Raw genomic sequence first — 18728 nt, forward strand, 5'->3', positions numbered from 1 at the left:
GATTTGTAGAGTTAGAGCTATCTAGTCCGTAACCAGGTTTTACATTTTATTTACTGAAAACAATTCAGATACTCAAAACTGGAGTCCCTGTTTAATTATCCAGATCATCAGAGCATAAAAGGGGAGCCCTCTATTGAGACAAAAAGATGGAATTACAAAAAATAGCGAGGGGATCATATAACAAGGTGGCTTCATCTATAAGGCAGACCTCTGAAGCATGGACAACCCTGGATGCCAGTGGGTTGAATGGGAGTACAATTCTATTGTGCTTTTTCATCTCCTTGTGCTGTAACTGTACATTATCAGCTTGTGAATGCACCTTATCTTTGCCTGAATTGAATTTTACATTATCTCTGTTGCTTTATTTCCTACCTTTTCAGTACTTCATTGGATAGTTATCTTAATGGCTTTAGAGGTTCATTTTAGAACTTACCATTCAACAGATTATGGATATCAAAGTGAAACTCATTTAATAAAAGAAACTCTTTGTGTTTAGATGACTAATGCTTTTCTGTCTCTATCATTAAAAGTCCTAACCTTAAATATCCACAGGTAAAATGAGCAACAGCGCTGCTCCTCCAAGGAGCTTACAGAAATCAAATGTGGACACTGCTGAAATCTGTTATTGTTTTGTTTGGATTATCTGAAAGAGAATCGAAGGTAGTCAAATTGTAAATTGAAGTAATTTAAAAATATGTATATTTTATTTATCGCTTTTAGGGAAAGAGTGTAAGTAGTAGGGAGAAGGGAGAATAAGTAATAATAAAATAAGAATAGGATGGAATGATTTTTAAAATGCTGGAAAGTATTTGAATAAGTAGAATTGCATTTGAATCTATTTCTTTTGAATTGGGACAAGCAACCCAGGCATAAAATTGATGTTGTTGTATGCTGAATTCTACTTATTTCTATAATTATATAGCAGAAATGTCATTGATGGGAGTTTTATCTCATAGGATTTATATTGAAGGAATTAAAAGGAATTTAAAACAATGAAAAATGAGCAAGGAAGGAAATTATAGGGGAAAAGGAAAACATTAAGAAAATAAATAAAAGCCCACTAATGTTTACATGCTACAATGGCTATGTAAGACAGCAGCATGGCTTCTTGGTGTGACATGTGACATGGTTGCTACTACCCCCACTCCTTTTTCCCCTTGGTTTGTGAGAGCTGTTGCTGGCTTGCAGCTGAGAGCCGACAATACACAAATCCCCGGCTTCTTTTTGAATGTTCCCAGTTGACATGTATTGACAAGTATTTCCCCTTCCCAGAAGAAAATGACAGGAGCTCATGAGAGATAATGGACTATGATTTAAACTATATTTTAATTGGGGCCAAGCCAAAGGATTTCTGCCTTATAATTATTAATTTACTTTAACAAACCCTATCACCAGGAATTAAATGATCATAAAATTTTAGTGTGTTTTTTCTGAGTATTTTAACTTGTTTGAGCTCATTCTTTAATACTTCATGCCTTTTAAAATTAACATTATTGGATGATCATTTTCCTAGGTTGTTAAAATTCTTTCTAAATATAATTTTTATTGGCTGAAATGATGTGGATTATACAGCTTAAGTTTTTCTTTTTGTTGGACAGTTAAGATATTTAAAAATGATTGTTGCTGTTACCAACAATGCTGTAATGTTTTATATTAAGTTTTTCCTGTGTTTTAGATTATTTCCTTAGGTTAGAGATACCTATAGAACTAAATAGATTATTAATATGTGTGAAGAGATTTAAGATTTTTATATGTATTTTCAAATTAGTTTTCATAAAATAAAATAGCTGCTACTATCCATATTTTACAAATAAGGAAACTAAGGTTAGGAAAGTTAAATTGTCCAGAATCACCCAGCAAGTAAGTGCCAGGGACCAACATGGGATGAAACCCCATTCCCTTTTGACTATTTTGGTGTTTCAAGTATGTTCCTTGTAATATTGGTAGGTAGTGTGAAGGAAAAAAAGGCTCAAGATAAAAATTTGGGAAATGTCAAGTTAAAATTAAGAGCTTTTAATTTTTATTTTTATTTATTTATATTTTTTTATTTATTTATGATAGTCACACAGAGAGAGAGAGAGAGAGGGAGGCAGAGACATAGGCAGAGGGAGAAGCAGGCTCCATGCACTGGGAGCCCGACGTGGGATTCGATCCCGGGTCTCCAGGATCGTGCCCTGGGCCAAAGGCAGGCACTAAACCGCTGCACCACCCAGAGATCCCAAGAGCTTTTAATTTTTAAAAAAAATTTTAAAAGATTTTGTCTATTTATTTAGTGTAAGCAAGTGTGTTGGGGGGTGCAGAGGCAGAGGGAGAGAGAATATTGAGCAGACTCCACACTTAGTGCCGACTCCCATGCGGGGCTCAATCTTGCGACCCTGAGATCATAACCTAAGCTGAAATCAAGAGTCGGATGCTTAACCGACTGAGCCACATAGGCACCCTCAGTAAGATCTTTTTGAAAGGCCTCACAGTCCTGGACATCACTATATATTTTTTTATAATAAATTTATTTTTTATTGGTGTTCAATTTACCAACATACAGAATAACACCCAGTGCTCATCCCGTCAAGTGCCCCCCTCAGTGCCCATCACCCATTCACCCCCACCCCCCGCCCTCCTCTCCTTCCACCACCCCTAGTTCGTTTCCCAGAGTTAGGAGTCTTTATGTTCTGTCTCCCTTTCTGATATTTCCCACACATTTCTTCTCCCTTCCCTTATATTCCCTTTCACTATTATTTATATTCCCCAAATGAATGAGAACATACAATGTTTGTTCTTCTCCGATTGACTTACTTCACTCAGCATAATACCCTCCAGTTCTATCCATGTTGAAGCAAATGGTGGTTATTTGTCGTTTCTAATGGCTGAGTAATATTCCATTGTATACATCACTATAAAGATGATCTGTGGCTGTAGAACACTGAGGAACTCTATATTCCAATCTTTCTTCCTTAGTCCTCTGCTTTCTCATTGTACTCTGTCTGACCTCCTTGAATCTGCTTTGAGTGTCTCAAGTCCTCTGGGGTTGCCAGGGTGAACAGTCTTCTCTAACTCTTACCCTAACACTGCTCTTCCTACTCTGAGTGAGCTTCCAGGGCCATATAAGGAGCCATTGTCAACCCACTAGATTTGCTCAGGTAATTCCTAATGGGTTGTTTCTTGTCTACCTCTCTGTTTAGTCTTTTTGGGTTGACGTGTCTCCCCTGGCTCCTGTCTTATACCACTCTTGAAGGCCAATCTCTTAAATAGGACAAGTAGGACAGACACACTGGCTCATACCTGGAGGTGGACACAGAATGGTAGGGCAGTGCCCTACATTTCTCTTCTTTATCTTGCATCTGTTTCTTTAGAGTCTTACATTCACAAACTCCCTAACAATTGATAAAATAATTTGAGCTAATGTGTTAAAGAGTTTAACATTTAAAGGATACCAAGAGATGTCAAAACTTTAACCTAAAGGAAATTGGGATGAAACTCACACAACGAGAATGTTTGGCTGGTGGCTCTTTGAGTCACATCATCCAGATTTGCATCTTCTAATGTAGCCCTAATCTTAGCATATCTACCCAAGATGTACTATTTCTCAAGTGTTTTGTCCTATTAAAGATTTTCTGTACATGGTTTCTAAATTACAAGAACTTCAGATTACTCAGAGTGCTTAAAATCTGATAAAATCTTAAAGTTGATGAGGTTGATCTGTTTTAGAACACAAGATTCATTTCTAGATGTACAACAATAAACAACTGAAAGCCAAACAGTTTAGTTGTCAACAGTGAGTCTTTAGTTATCCAGCATTATAAATTTTATACAAATTTATTTTCATTAATCCTTCAAACTTGGTGTAATTGAATAATCCTGGTAGAAATGATATTTAATTGTATTCCCAAGAGGTATTTAATATGATTGCTTTTCTAAAGTATACTGAATATAATTCTTCTTTTACTTTGTGATTGAGGTTCAGTGTACTGAGCATAAATTGGTATCACATATAATGTGATTTTGACGTATATAGATAATTTGTTTCAGCACCAAATATACCCCAGTGTTACTTCCCCACCTCCCTTTTTAAGGCTTCTTGTTTCCTTTGGCCAACTCTTCCCTATCGTCCGTAACCAGAAGCTGTCACTCCTTGCTTGCTGCCCTCTAAGTGTCTCTTCTTGCACAAACATGATATCCTGCTTCTAAGCCTTTGAACTTAGAATCCAGATTAACCAAGTTTTTTGGAACTGTATGTATAGTACAATTATATCTATTTTGGCCTTGAGGATTTCTCTTCTGAGTAAAGTACATGAATTTCAGAGGTTTGGTATTTTAAAGCTATCATTTTGGTTATACAAAGCCTTTTAAACTTATTTACTATATGATCTGACTTCTGTGGTTTTTTCTTAATAACTGATATTTCCAGATAAATGTCTTTTGAATAGTTGAAGCATTTCTTTATTCAGCAAATATTTATTGAATGCTTAGGAAACACCCTTCTAGGTGCTTAGGATTCTTTAGTTAAGCAAAACAGTGGATCCCTCTTCTCCTAGATCTTACATTCTAACAGAGGAAATAGATTTTAAAAAAAGACAAAATAAACAAATAAGTTACATGTTATGTTTGAAAGTAATATGTGTTATGGGAAAAACAATTAAAATAAGAGATCAGGAGTGCTAGTGGGTTGGTGAAGATTGTAATATTAAAGCAGTTGGACAGAATATGGTTCATTGAGAAAGTATGATGTAAGCAAAGAGGCAAGGGAGTTAATAAAGCATATGTTTAGGATAATAATATCCTGGCAATGGGAATAGCCAGTGTAAAGACCTGAGTTGGTCATGTATGGATTGCTCAAGGAACAGTAAGGAGGCTTTTGTGGCTAGACTATAGTGAGCAAGAGAAAGATTAGGAGAGAAAATGAGCAGAGACTCAATGATAGGGACTTGAGAGCTATTATAAAAGCCTCAGACTTTACTCTGAGTGAAACAGGGAACCACTGAAGGGTTTTGAGCAGAGGAATGGTATAACCTGACTTTCATTTTTACAAGATCACTATGATCACAATGTTGAGAAGATGCTGTGGAGAAGGGAGCAATAGTGGGAAAGGGGAGACTATCAGGAAGTTATTGCAGTAATCCAGGAGAAGGATGATGGTGGTTTGGATCAGAGTGACAGTAGTGGAGATGGCGAGAAGAAGTAGGAGGGATTTGGGAAGTAGAACCACTAGGACATGAAATGAGTGTGGGAATGTCAGAAAAGGAGTCAAGGATACTTTGAAGATTTTTGGCATGGGAAATTAGAAAGATTGAAGAACCATCTGTTATGATGGAGAAGTCTAGAGATAGGGTATATTCAAAGAGAATGAGGAGTTCAATTTTGGACATGTTGAGTTTGAGATGTCTGTTAGACATTCAACTGGTGATGTTGAGTAGAAAATTTGATATGTGACTCTGTAGTATAGAGGAGCAGTCTGAGTTGGAGATGTAAATTTGGGAATCATTAATACATAGATGATATATAAAGCCATGAGATTGGGGAACATCAAGGAAATGAGTGTTAGAAGAGGACTAGGGATTAAGCACTAGTATCTTCCAACAAGAATTCAGGGGCAGTGGAAATGACCAACAAAAGAAGCTGTAGAGTGACCAATGAGGTAGGAGGAAAACAAGAAAATGGGGAATATTGGGGCCCCTGGCTGGCTCAGTCAATGGAGCATGTGACTCTTGATCTCAGGGTCATGAGTAAAAGGCTCATGTTGGCTGTGGAACCTATTTAAAAAAAAAAAAAAAAAAGGAAAATGTGGAATATGTCTTGAAAGGCTAGTAAAGATGTTTTCAAATGTTCATATCTTCAAATGTCAGATAATCATGTTAACAAACATATGGAAGAAGAAAGACTACAACCTGGGTTTGCATTTGAAGTTTTATATCTTACAGATGACATAGCTAATAGGTCTACTTTTCCAGCCTGGTTGACAGTTGGGAGGGTTGCAGACTCTGTGCCAGGCCTTAGAATGTTGTTGTGAGGAAGACAGCAGGACTGAAAACAAAAATAAAATACCTCTCACACAAGGTGCAGGACAAATGCAAATCCTGTGGTCTAAACTAGAAGGAGATCATTTGCCTAAAATGTGGGTATATGGGAAAGTCCAAGTTAAGGAAAGATGAAACATCAAGGTATAGAGGACAAGAGGTCGAATAACATGAATGCAGTTATGAAAACATAGGGTGTTATTTCTCTCTAACAGATGGAGAAAAGAACAGGGAGTCAACATCACCGTGATAAATACTGAACAGCAAGGAAGCAAACTATCACAGCTGAGGCATGCGGGCTGCTGTGACACTCAGAAGTGATATTATCAATAAAGCCAGAGTTGGCAAGTATTTAACAAATAAACAACATATGGCTCATTGGTTGCCATGTCCCTGGAAACATCTCTTCTCAGGAGAAAGTATGCCTCTATAAATGAGTTTCTGGTTAGTGCACATTGCTTTTGATGCATATGGCAGTTGTGAAATTGTAACTGCCCAGTTTACCTGGGCAAAATGCTGCTAAAAAGACAGCGATACCATTTTGAACAAAAGGACTCAATTCTCCCTATTTCTTCCATTAAATACAACTATAAACCTTGGACATTATATATAAAACAATCAGAAAAAGACTGAAAGGTAGAGAGAAGAAGGTAAACTGGGTTGGGACTTCTCTATCTGAAGAAAACATAGTAGTAAGTTCCTTGAGTTTTCTTTCTGTCTTAAATATTCCAGACTGGCTGCTGGAATAGATGACAATCCAGAAATGCCAATGGACACAGGCCAAAAAAAAAAAGCTTTCAGAAAAGCCTGCTCTCTGTGGATAAGCAAAGGGGCAGCCTAGCAAGACAGAAAAAAATTTAGATAAAAGCTGCTCTAAACAAACAAACAAACAAACAAACAAATGCTCTACTTTAACCAAACACCACAGAAAACACTGCAGGCTCACTTCAACCTCCATCAATGAAGACAGTGTGGATCCTCAACTTTGATCCTTGCCTAACTGTAGTGAAGCAGTCCTTCCCACCTGGATTTTAAAGCAGCCATCATAAAAATGCTTTGGTGAGCAATTATGAATATACTTAAAACAAGTGAAAAACAATGTATAAGCAAAAACAACTTAGCAAATAAACACAATAAATAAGAACCAAATGGACATTTGAGAACTGAAAAATCCAACAACTGAAATTAAAATTTCAGTGAATGGCTCAACACTAGAATTGATAAGACAGGGGGCAGAATCAGCAAACTTGAAGATACCCACTTAGCAATAGAAATTACCCACTTGGAACAACAGAGAGAAAGTAAATTGAAGAAAAGAAAGAGACTAGGGTCTTGTGGAACTATAACAAAAGATCTAACATTCATGTCGTGTGGCATCCTGGAAGGTAAGGGAGAGAGTGGTGCTGAAAAAATACTGGAAGAAACAATGGCTAACAATTTACCAAATTTGGCACAAGTAATGGAACTACAGATTCGGGTAGCTGAGTGAATCCCCAAAGAGGATAAACCCAAAGAAATCCATGCTGAGGTAATCAAACTTCTGAAAATTAAAGACAAGTAAAAAGTATTTTAAAACAGCAAGAAAGAGGTGATACCTTATTTAGGGGAAAAACAACTAGAATTACAGTGGATTTCTCATCAGATATCATGGAGCCCAGAATGAAGCGGTACATTTTTCCAGTATTTAAAGAAAAAGTACTGTCAACCCAGAATTCTATACCCAGTGAAAATGGCCTTCAGGAATGAAGAGGAAATCAAGACATTCTCAGATAAAAGAAAACGAAGAGGATTTGTCATTAACAGATCTGCTCTAAGTGAATGACTAAGAAAGCTGAGAAAGGAAGAAATCTTGGAATATGGAAGGAGGAAGGAACAATGGAAAGAGTCAAAATATGGGGCACAGGAAAGGAGATTGAATTAAAGCTGAATGACCTGAAAAACAAATGAACTTGGATATCAGTGGATATTAGGATGATAACTCTTAATACAAGTGCCCTCCTGTTTGTGCTGTCTATAGAACACACTGCTTTCTTCCAATGCATCAGAAACCCATCTTTTAAAGAAACTACTCAGAAATGTTCTTGCACCACCTACTTGGGGTACAAGAATGATGTTAAGTGATGAGTGTGTGCAGCCTCTTCTGTATCCTGTCCTATATCCAGCAATTCTCCCTCTTTAGCAATCCAGCCACCGTGCATCTAAGTTTCCCTACTCAGTTATAGATTACCCTCACCTCGGCTCTGCTGTTTCTTCTACCACACTTTAATAAAGGTCACACTTTTATCACTAAGATCTCTTTATGGAGTCTCAAAAGTGATTAAAAATAAATTCTTTGGTCAAGGGCTGTCTCTTCCATTCAGCCTTTATTTTCACATGCCCTCTTCAGCTAATAATTATTAATTTTGGGGACACCTGGGTGGCTCAGCGGTTGAGCGTCTGCCTTCGGCTCAGGGCATGATCCTGGAGTCCTGGGACCGAGTCCCACACTGGGCTCCCTGCAAGGAGCCTGCTTCTCTCTCTGCCTATGTCTTTGCCTCTCTCTCTCTCTCTCTCTCTGTGTGTGTGTGTGTGTGTCTCATGAATAAATAAATAAAAATCTTTAAAAAATTATTAATTATTTTCAGTTATTAAATATCTGGGATTTTTGGAATCCCAGAGGCTGAATTTCTCTGTATAGTAGAGTAGGACCTTCTGTCTGGGACTGGGGCTCCACCTTTGCCCCATCAGAGACAGAAAACAGAAAAAGAGATGGCCAACAGTGGACTCTCCCAGCTGGTAGATGATAATTCCATTTCCCCCTAGCTTTAGGCTTCCCATATCTCTACTTTGCATTTGGACCCTGCCACTGTCTAACTCATGATCATGGATAGGAATCAGATGGTATAAATTGGGGAGTGGACATCTTTGCATGTACATGGATCCACTGTCTTAGTTGATGTGTAGATAGAGAAGGGAGGAGTGAGCCAATGACAAAACATTGGCTCTCAACCTAGGAGCTTTTGCCATGAGTGACTGTAGGATCCACAGTGAGGTAACAATATGCCTGTGGGACCAGGGAGGCCAGTGTGCTGTTATGAGAGTCGAGTGGTAAATTCAGCCTTGTTACTAAGAAGACAAGGCTTTAACTTTTCTTTTTTTTTTTTAAGCCAAGATCTCCAAAGACAAGTTACTAAAGAAGACAAGGCTTTAACTTATCTAGTTACTGAAGAAAACAAGGCTTTAACTTCTCTTTTTTTTTTTAAGCCAAGATCTCCAAAATGAGAATCTAGCATGAGTGTGTAGATCACAAAGTAAACCTTGTTCTAACTGGAGGAGCCAGTCAGTTGGAGAGATCCTGGAAGAAGATCAAGGCCTCAAATCCCAAAACGTCACTTTGCCCTCATGCCTTCCTCAGCAGTGTATACTTTCTTCTGCATCCTCATTGCACTGAACAAGCCATTTTCCTTCTCTTTACTCACACAGAAAGAAGTAAATAAGTTTTTAAAATATCCTTTACAAGACCTTTGTGCAATGCATATTAATACATTGACCTTACATCAAGCAATGTTATGTGTGACTCTGGTGCTGGGGCTCATGCCTGAGAAGAGAACAGAGAATATACCATTATGGAAGTTACCTGGAATGCAGACACTAAATGAGTAGTCAGAGGAGTGTTTAATATAATGTTCATATTGCTATGAAGGACCACATCAGGCTATGAGAATGTACACAGGGTGGACCTGAGTCTGAGAGATCAGATCAGATTTCCTCAGAGTAGGTGGCATCAGAGCAGTAAACTCCGTTTATCTGGGAATGCATAAAATATGAATTGATTTTTTTTTGACTCAGTGCTATATGGATTAGGAAGAATGGACCTGCAAATTTCTATGGCTACATAATATAGGCAGATTGTTTAAAATAATTTGTTATAATTAATATTGGGTCACCTGGATGGCTTAGTCGGTTAAATGTCTGCCTACAGCTTAGGTTATGATCTCAAAGTCCTGGAATCGAGCCCCACATCAGGTTCCCTGATAATTGGGGAGTCTGCTGCTCTCTCTTTCTCTCTCTGCCCCTCCTCCCAACTTCTGCTCTCTCTCACTCTCTCAAATAAATATTTTTAAAAAAGAATTAGGGATCCCTGGGTGGCGCAGCAGTTTAGGGCCTACCTTTGGCCCAGGGCACGATTCTGGAGACCCGGGATCGAATCCCACATCGGGCTACTGGTGCATGGAGCCTGCTTCTCCCTCTGCCTATGTCTCTGCCTCTCTCTCTCTGTGTGTGACTATCATAAATAAATAAAAATTAAAAAAAAAAGAATTAATGTTACTTTTCTGATTTTATATAATGAAACTATTGTTCAGTTTGTCCTTTTTTTAAACCTTTGTATGTTGGTATATGTTATAAAGTTTTGAATGTATACATATTCATATTTGTTGGTATTTTTTGATCATACTAATAAGCTTTGTATACAAATTAGTGGAAATACTATAACTTGTAAAAACTAATACTACCATTTCATGACCATTACCATTTAAGACTTCCTTGTTCACCAGTAAACACACTTTATTTCCTTGCATAAGACAAAGTAGATACATTTTTTCCAAAGATTTCATTTATTTGAGAGAGAGAGTGAGTATGAGCAGGGGGAGAGGCAGAGGGAGAGAGAAAGGGAGAAGCAGATTCTCTGCCGAGTAGGGAGCCCAGTGCAGGGCTTGATCCTAGAACCCTGGGATCATGACCTGAGCCAAAGGCAGACACCCAGGTGCCTCAAAGTAGATACCTTTTTATTTGATGGTTGAATAAACATGGAACCTGGAGAAGTACCGTTTCCCAAATCCTACAGCCCTGCATAGATCAGTGAATTCCTTGCCTTTACTGTATTTGGCTTTCCAATGGAAATTCATTCAAATGATGGTAGATAAGATGGGTGTGGCAGGATATGTGTGGAAGATGTGATCTCACCTGTCCAGGGCAGCAGTTAGTCTAGATCCTGTTAGATACAGCTGAGAGTCTTCACATCATATGCCTATGGAGATTACCTTAATTTAAGCTGACTTTAAATTAAAAGCATAGCTGAACTCCAGAAAACATTGACCTGTCCCTTTTTCAAGGACTACTTTGTGGAGCTGTACTCTATGATGTGTAGATACGTATCTGTCTAAGGTGCCATCGTTTTTGGTCATGGAGACTGATGTAAACTTCAATCTATCCAGGGTGCTTTCTATTTTGTGGAAGAAGCAAACCCTTGAAAACCTGGCATTGTACAGTTTGGTCAGCTTCATGAAAGTTGGGAGTCAGCAATGAACAAAGGTCTGAGCATTTGCCCTGGAATGGTGAATTTCTATGTGACCATGTATTCATTTGTACAGCTCTGCAACAAATTAACACAAAGTGTGTGCTTTAAAACAGCAGTATTGTCTCTCAATTCTTGAAGTTAATAGTTTTTTAGACTATTCGTTTTTTAGACTTTTTAGTTTTTTAGTTAATAGTTTTTTTAGTTAATAGAGAATCTGCTTCTCCCTTACTCTCTCCCTCTGCCTCTCCCCCTGCTCATGCTCACTCTCTCTCGATCTCAAATAAATACAATCTTTGAAAAAAAAATCAAGGTGTCTACAGGGCTATGCTTCCTCTAAAGATTCTACAAGAGGATCCTTTCTTGCTTCTTTCTAGCTTCCATGAGTGCTGGCAATCCTTGGCATTCCTTGGCTTGTACTGCACGACTCGTTCCTGCCCTCACTGTAACATGGCCTTCTTTCCTCTGTGTCTGTTTTAGTGTGTCTTCTCCTCCTCTTATAAGGACATCATATTGGATTTAGAATCCACCGTAGTCTAGTATGACCTTCCCTTAACTAATTACATCTGCAAAGACACTGTTTCTAAATAGGATCACATTCTGAGTTCCAGATGGGCATAAATTTTTGAAGGACACTATTCAATATAGTACAGTGATTTTAAAACTCAGAAGAGAATTGACCTGCTCCATTTCCCCAAACTATTCTGAAGACTTCTGTTTACTATTCTGCAAACCCAACTTCTGCTTCACTTGTGTCAGGAGAGAGGCGGGCCAGGATGGTCTTTTTGTCTGCAGTGCCTTATCATTGCCGTCTCATATCCATTGTCAGTGCCGTCTCCTATCCAGAGGATAGAGGATCCAGATCAACATGGCCCTGGGGAGGGTGATAGCTGAGATGAAAGTGATTATGGCCATGCTGAGTATGTACTGCTGAATGCTGAAGTTCTATGTGTATGTGAGTCTGGGTCCAGCCATGGCAATGACTTCCTTGTATTTTCCACTGACCTGAGGAGCATCAGATATGGGTTATTTCTAGCAAAGTCAACCAGAGAACCTAGAGATATTCATGTCTACTGCTTGCATATTGGGTTCCTTTCTCCTATGTTCTGGCTCCACTGTGAGCAGGTGGAAATGGGAGACATAGCTGAGTGGCTGTTGATATTTGCAGGGAATCTTCATATTGTTAAGAAAATTTCTATAATCTTTAGACCTTGGGTTCTGGGTTGTGAATGTCAGGGGAGGACATGAAGTAGCTGTCACTTCTGAACCCTGTGCATAGCCAGATTTTCAGAAGGTCAAGATTTTCCTGAACTGTGATCTGAAGACCGTTTTGTATTTTAGTGGTGTATGTGAGTTAGAGTCCTTTTTTTCTTTCAACTATTCCCTTTTGTGCTTCAACCTTCTTGTCGTCGATTGTTGCTTTCTTCTTCTTTTTCCCAGTTTGTGTTTGATATTCGTTGATAGCTGCTTTGAGATAAAAATTGAAAAATTCTTGCACCTTCCATGTTGATCAACCCTTATTTCTAAGGTGTTGAAATTTTTTTTTAAAAAAGCAGGCTGGCAACATGACCACTGTTATCTTTGCTTTCTGAGAAAGGAAGAAAAATAGTGTTCTCTGGGGTTTCATTTTTCAGCTTGTTTTTCTTATTAGGCAACTTTCTGGGAACCATTTCATCTTCCTCGTGGATTTAACTGATGTGTCTGCTGGAACTCCCAAGTTTGAATCTGCAGCCCAGCTCGGCCGAGCCTCAGGCCTCCTGATAGTTCTGTTGTTATCTGTCGTTAAGATGTCTGTTGTTAAAATTCATAACCAAGTATTGTTTGTTCATGTGCTTTTTAACCCTTAGTCACTGTTTATGTCAGTATGTGTTTAATCTACCCCATTTTAACTATTTGTGGGAAATGATTTCTCTTCCTGTTTTTATCCAACTGCTTGATTAAAAAAAAAAAAAAATCCTGTTAACCTCTGTCTTTTAGCCAGTTCAGCCATGCCGTTTGAATATAGGTCAGTTTGCTGTTTGATGGACTTATCTGATAGGAGTATCTTTCCAGTGTGTCTGCCTCCTTTTTGGCAAAGAAAAGATTTGGAGATAGCTATTGGGTAATATATTTTACCCACTATTTCCTGTCATATGGGTTTTACCTTTCAAGACCATTACCTTTCAAGACGATTTAAGAGTGTGTTTTACCCACTCTTTCCTATCATTTGGGTTTTACCTTTTAAGACGATTTCATCCTTGAGGAAAGCTACATGCAATTTCTGCATTTTCTTGTTTGGTTTTGGTTTGGATTGTTTTGTTTCTAGCCAAGTCGGCTGCCTTTAGCTGCAAAACTTCTGGCAACTTTTCTTCAAAATGTGCATAATTGGATGTTGTTGTAAGAGTCACATTTCTGTATAGTTATAACTCAGGATTTTCCCAGCAAGATATAAAAAGGTTTGGGCTCATTTGTGTCTCTGCAAAGATAAAACGTCTATCTGAAATAGACATATAAACACATCTTATGCTTCTTAGACCTACTTTTGTACATGCCACCAAGTAACTGTCTGTGGCCTGTGTGTGCCAATATCTTCACTGTCAGGTTCATTGTGGAAAGCTTAAAGGGTGATATTAGGTGCCACAGTGTTCAGTGATTCCTGTTGTTTTGATGCATGAATTTTTTATTGACTGGGACAAAGTGTATGCACTGCTTGTGCACAGATAGGTCTGAATTTCTACCAGGAGAAATCTTGGGAGCTATTTCAGACTGGGAGTTCAAGGTCATTGAAAGAATGAATGCACCAACAGATATTCATACAAGAAATGTATTGCCATTTTATTTTATTTTATTTTATTTTATTTTATTTTGTATTGCCATTTTAAAATTAACAAGGAAAAATACATCCATCTTTTAAAGAAAAAAAAACCTCTTAATTTTGATTGGTTTTGTCATAGGGACACTTAATAAAACAGAAAATGGAGCTCTTTATACACTGGTATTTGTAAACAAAACATTTGATTTATCACATTTTAAACAATTCCAGTAGAAAGTTGCACTGTTTTGTGGAAGCCAGTAGATTTTTTGCAGCCAAAATGGAAATAAAAGCTTCTATGGATTCATCAAGAAATCACACTTCCTGGCGTGAACACTCGGGCGGAAGAGTGCCAGCTGTACGCGCTGGTGACGATAGCATAATCAGTTCTCGCCAAAGACATTGCTCACTGTTTCTGCACTGCAGGGTTGATTCTGGGGATTCCCATATAACTCCAAAGTACGAAATGTGCAGTATTTTTAATGCACATTAAAATATTTATGGCCTAGTGGTTTTCATGAAGAAACTTGAAATTAGCCAAGACGGAAAACCAGAAACTACTACATATTCATGTGAGAAGTTCTTTTTAAAAATCAAATCTCAAAATTTTAAGTGAATTTTAAAAATATCAAAAATCTTTTAATAAAATTCATGCTCTGGATAGAAGCCTCCTCTGTCCCACGGCTGTCCTTTCATTCTCAGGCAGTACTGAATACCACTGGGATGATAACCATGTTCCCTGAGAAGCACAAACAGCAGTGGGGGAACACAGGCTTTCTATCTCTATCTCCATTTGCTGTATGTGAGACCAAGGCAGTTGTCTTGGGGCACCAATCTAGGAGAGATTCTAAAGCATCCAGAAATACGAGTTGGAGAAAATTGACCTTACCTAGGTTTCCCAGATAAAATGTAAGATACTCAGTTAAATTTGAATCTCAGATAAATGACAAATAATTTTAACATATATGTTCTGGTTGTTGCAGTGGGACATAATTATAATAAAAATTATTTATCCTTTATCTGAAATCCAAATTTAAGTGGGTGTCCTGTTTTGTATTTGCAAAATTTGGCAACCCTAGGCTTATGACACTTACTACAAAGAATGCTGTTTTGGGATGGCAGATCCACTTTAATGAGGTGCTGAGAGTGGATTAATAAGATGCTCATGACTAACAGTTTAACTCCCTTCTAAAGAAGGTGGCACTAAATAAATGCAGGCTTAGTTTTTGTTGGCATTGTTGGTGGTGTGTGTTATGTATAGTCACTTCATTCGGATGTTCGTTCGTATGTTCACTGAGTAGGATATGCAGATCCAGGCCATGGCTGAGTTACTTGAGGGAACACAGGAGTAGCTAAGGGCTGCCACCAGCTGGTTTTCCTCCCATGTCTTTCCCTATCCTGTGCTCAGTCTTTCTGCTAAGTAAACAGTGAATTAAGAGCCAGAGAATGTCTGAAGTGGCCCCCAGTTATCAGCCTGCCTGAGACAAGTCACTCATCTCTGGTGGACCTGATTAGAAATATGGTTGGGTAAGAGTGCAGTCAGTGGCCCAGGTTCCAGCTCTGGCTCCTCCACTGACAGAGAGATTGGGGGAACTCCATACTTCCAGGCTCAGTGTTCCCATCTGCAGGATAGTAAGACCTACCTGAAAAAGGTATTGGAAGGATTACATGAGTTAATTTATGTAAAGCAAGTGCTGGCCCCTGATAAGAATATAATAAATGGCAGCTGCTATTTTTACTCTTATTTCCAAAATAATTCATGCCAGATTGTATTGAATTGTTTACCAAGGGAGTGACCTATCTTATTTGAATGTACCCACCTGGAGGAGAATGTCATGGTGCCATACAGTAGGCACTAGGTAGATGCTAAAGTGAAGAATGTTGCCACTTATTGTAACCCCCCCTGATTGGTTCCTGAACAATCACACTTAACAGAACTGGTTCTTTAGAACAGAACTTCCCAGCTGAAGTGCAGGTACTTAGACCTGAGGGATTGATTCCCTCAGCCTTCGAGGTTGCCTGAATGTGAGCAGGTGGCTTGCGAAAATGGATCTGTTTATCACAGCCATTTTCTATGAGCACCATGACTTTTAAAAAGGTTGGAAGTCTCTGTTAAGCTGTAGCATAAAATGTTCAGTGGTTACGGAATTATATATGTAGTTTGGTACAATTTGTGAAAAATGAAACAGGTTTTAGATTTTAGCCAGCTAGCCTGCTAGATAACAATTGGAAAGATGTGCAGTAAATTGAGGTTGTTTTAGGAGGTTATAATTGCGGGTGATTTTTTTCCCATAATATTTTCCCCAAATGCATTTCGGTAATTAAGAGAGGATAAATAAGTGTTACTTTTAAAACTTTATTTTTAGTGTTATTTTTTAAATGTTAATTTACATGCATGCACTTGCAAGCAAGTAAACTAACAATGAGGTAAAAATACAGTTATTATATCATGAACAATAGAGCAGCCTTTAGGGGAGGGTTAAAGTGTACATTTAATCTATGAAGAAAAATGTGTTTCTCAAGGAAAAATAAAAAAATTTCTCCATCCATCCAGGAGAAAGTAATAACTGTTGAAATTTAGACAGATACAAAGAGAAGTTTTGAATTCAGAGAATAAAAAATCAACGTATTTAAAATAGACTAAAGTGTTATTTTAAAATTCATTATAAAATGAATTTAATGAATTATGGATTCACTAAATATTACTGTGTTTGTTGAATGAATATGTGAATAACCAAGCACCTACTGTATGCCAGGACTCTGCTAAGCAGCCAGAGTGTCAGATGTGTGGTCCCTGTGCTAAAGTTGCCCATAGTCTGGGAGAAGACTCAAGTTTATTTTCTTACCAAAACACTTTGTGTTTTTTATTTACTTGTGCTAGTTGGGTCATAAAGCCAGGATTACTAATTTGTCTGAACACTTGCTTCCTGAATTTGCTCAGTACCTAGCTCTTCTAGGAAATGTCAATAACCACTTTTTGATCTCTTTCTTGAATTAAACTCATTAAGTTGACTTCCATCTGAATGACTAGAGGGTTCTTCTCATTTAGTAATCTTGCCCCACCCAGAAACGTAGTGCCACTTTTTGTACATTTACATTGCTTATCAAAGATCATTCCTATTGGCTTGACCTTTTTCCCCCCGTAAAAGTTTATAGGTATCTGAAGAATTCACATCTTTTTACTGTGCAAGATGATGTATTAATATGAGAAGGAATCAGTATTGTAAACAAGTGGTCATGCCACATGAGTAACAAACCATAATTACAAACACATACAGAAAGATTACTATTATAATCAAATAAAACCACAATAAAAATGATCTGGCACCTTTTATGATTTACATATTTGTTCTTGGACAGCAGTGTAATTAGGGACAAATGGTTCATATGATGTTCAAGTAAATGACTATAATTAATGCAGTTAAGCCACATTTTTAGTTTTCCTCATTCCATGTACCCTTTCATCATCCTCACACACCCACTGATACTTGCAGATGGGAAAAGACAAAGGTCTGGAATCTTACTCATCAACAGCTGGAGGGCCCTACCATCCATCTCTCCCTGCCCTACCCCTAGGAGTCCCTGTGTCCTCTTGCTGTGCCTCCTCTGCCATCCCAACCCCCCTTCTCGCAACACCAGTGCCTTTTCACCTGGAGCTGCATCCTGCTCTGCCCCACCATCCTGGAGTGGTGGAACAAGGCAGCAGAAGCTTGAAAGCCAGAAGAATGAAGATTGCCTAGTTACATGGGGAGGGAGACAAACTGACCACATAATTACTGTTTGGTGAGTGAGGAAGGGAAAGGACTACGAATTATATAGATGTTTCTGCTTCCCTGATATCCAGGAGAGCACCTGCAGAGAGGCAGAATGAGAGAGATTATCTAAGTAAGGTGCGTGTATAATTTATTGTCCAAACTAGGATACCTTTGAGAGTGAATGGGAGAGTATTAATAATTTCACTGGGACTATAGGTATGAGCCATGATTGTCTCAAGGAAAACTGGACTTAGTGTCACACTATTTCTAAGTGGGCATTGGAGAGAGAAAGAGAAGAGTTCCTGTCATACCCGAATGAACATGACATATGGAGCCCTAGGGTTCTGTCCTAATTAGTCTCTATACCTTTTGTCCCTTTCTCTTCCAGTTCATTCCCTGTGAGAAGATGAATTTTCTAAATTATGGCTCTAGTTTTTTTCAGTGTCCTTAAAATCTCCACTGGCTCCCCATGGTTAGCAGAATAAAGTCTGTACCCTCACCAGCTGGCACTCCAGCCCTGCCCCCATAGGATTCCAACCTTATTTCTCAGTTTTCCTCTTTGAGAAACCATTGGAACATCAAACCATTGGAACTACTGAGTACTTTTGGCCTGTAATTTCTTACTTCCATGTCTTTATTCATGCTTTATCATCTTGTTGCCTGGAAACCTACCTTCTATTTGTGCTTATACAATTTTTGCCCACCTCCCATGACCCAGTTCAATTTTCAGCTAAGATGCTGTGAGAAGCTGCGAATTGGAAGAAAAAAATTAGCTGTGAAGCCTTCTCTACTCATGTCTTGTCTAGCTCTCAATCCCCAGGTGTTTTTATATAGATGTCTGTATACCTTTATATGGACCCCCAAGACTGCTTTCATCCTTGCATTATCATCATTTA

The 18728-nt window shown here is 38.3% G+C and overlaps 1 protein-coding gene and 1 long non-coding RNA gene across 4 annotated transcripts in view; one reads left to right on the forward strand and one right to left on the reverse strand.

The window, feature by feature from the left end:
- The window catches only part of LOC112668103 (uncharacterized), a 61688-nt gene extending 58817 nt beyond the window's left edge, over nt 1–2871 (reverse strand). Inside the window, exons 1-2 of the long non-coding RNA XR_007408599.1 lie at nt 2794–2871; nt 538–643 (exon numbers count right to left, since the gene is read on the reverse strand). This is a non-coding gene — a long non-coding RNA (uncharacterized LOC112668103). The remainder of the gene's footprint in view (nt 1–537; nt 644–2793) is intronic.
- Nucleotides 1–18728, forward strand: part of RAPGEF4 (Rap guanine nucleotide exchange factor 4) — a 283291-nt gene that overhangs the window by 13107 nt on the left and 251456 nt on the right. Inside the window, exon 1 of one of the 3 annotated variants that reach the window (XM_049106225.1) lies at nt 16042–16175. The exons of the other annotated variants lie outside the window; for them this stretch is intronic. The gene's annotated coding sequence lies outside the window, so the exon portion shown is untranslated. Of the gene's footprint in view, nt 1–16041; nt 16176–18728 lie in introns of those variants that run through there. 3 annotated transcript variants of the gene reach the window in all.

Source organism: Canis lupus, chromosome 36 (assembly GCF_003254725.2).
Source record: "Canis lupus dingo isolate Sandy chromosome 36, ASM325472v2, whole genome shotgun sequence".
In the NCBI taxonomy this organism is placed as follows: domain Eukaryota; kingdom Metazoa; phylum Chordata; class Mammalia; order Carnivora; family Canidae; genus Canis; species Canis lupus.